The sequence below is a fragment of the Priapulus caudatus genome, unplaced genomic scaffold, assembly GCF_000485595.1.
Source record: "Priapulus caudatus unplaced genomic scaffold, Priapulus_caudatus-5.0.1 Scaffold896, whole genome shotgun sequence".
Classification (NCBI taxonomy): domain Eukaryota; kingdom Metazoa; phylum Priapulida; class Priapulimorpha; order Priapulimorphida; family Priapulidae; genus Priapulus; species Priapulus caudatus.
In genome coordinates, this window is record NW_014577957.1 from 83,466 (window position 1) to 84,852 (window position 1,387).

Genomic DNA, 1,387 nt, shown 5'->3' on the forward strand with positions numbered 1-1,387 from the left:
AGGGGCGTGTCAACAGAGAGGGGCGGAGTGGTCCAATCGGGAAGAATCACGTGTAGTGTGACGTAGGTAAGCAGAGAAGCGATTGGTGGGCTTCGAGAAAGGAATGCGCTCTGGGAGACATTCCTGTATCAGTCACGACGTCACGTGATGATGTAGAACGCTCTGGGAAACATTCCTGTATCAGTCACGACGTCACGTGATGATGTAGAACGCTCTGGGAAACATTCCTGTATCAGTCACGACGTCACGTGATGATGTAGAATATAAGCGCGTGCGAGTGTCGGAGAGACCGTTGAGAGGAGAGAGAGAGAGGGAGAGAGAGAAAAACAGTCGTCGGAGAGTGCGAGTTAGCAGTCGGAATCAAACAAAGAGTGTAGACGCCAGCGGTTGAACAGCGGAGTTAGGAGTGAAACAGTTGAGAGTTGCGAGTGGAGGAAGAGAGACAGTTCTTCCCAGTTCTTCACAGTTCTTGACAGTTAGAGACCTGCAGTGGAGAGAGAGAGCGAGTAACGGTGACGCCGCGCTTATTGTACGTATATCCGAGCATCGGTTCTCGGCCTGTGAGTGAACTACATAAGTGGTGCGTATGGGTGTCAACCCGCAATAAACAGTCGGGTTTGTCCCGTCATATTGTCACTCTACTTCTATCTTCGAACCTCTTTCTGAACTTCACGTATTCGGCAAGCCTTTCCTTTACGAGCTAACGTCGGGTGTAGACGACGATGGGGAATTACACAACGCACGCACGGGCCCTATCAAGCCCGTGTGAAGGGTACGACCAAAAAGGGAGACATAACTGATCCCGGCTGAGCCACGCTACATATGGTGCCGCAATAACTGGAGTCGGCAAAAACGCTACAATAATAATATATATTTTGTGCCTGTGGGGAACAATAGCATAAACGCTGTCCACTTTACTATACAACATTCCCTGTATACATGTATCTTGTGAAAAAAATGTACAACATAACTCTGTATAAAAAAACATGTACCGAAACATTGTAAATCCTGAATGGACACTCAGGATAATTGTAATGGGTAAAGTGGGAAAAAAATAATCCTAGAGGATCTTGCGACACGACTGTTAAAGGCAAAGGTGTTCTCTGTGCTCGATGCGAAATCAGGGTTCTGGCAGGTCAGGCTAGACCAAGAATCGAGCATGCTTACCACTTTCAACACGCCATTTGAAGGCTCACCACGCGTTCATGTGGTTTAGGTTGAGAATGCCATTCAGAATCCGTTCCGCACCGGAAATATGGCAAGCGCGCATGCATGATGCCGTGGAAGGGTTAAAAGAAGTAGAGGTCATAGCAGATGATTGTCTAGTGCTGGGATTTGGCGACCACATGGAGTACGCTGTAAAGGATCATAATCGTAACTTAGCAGC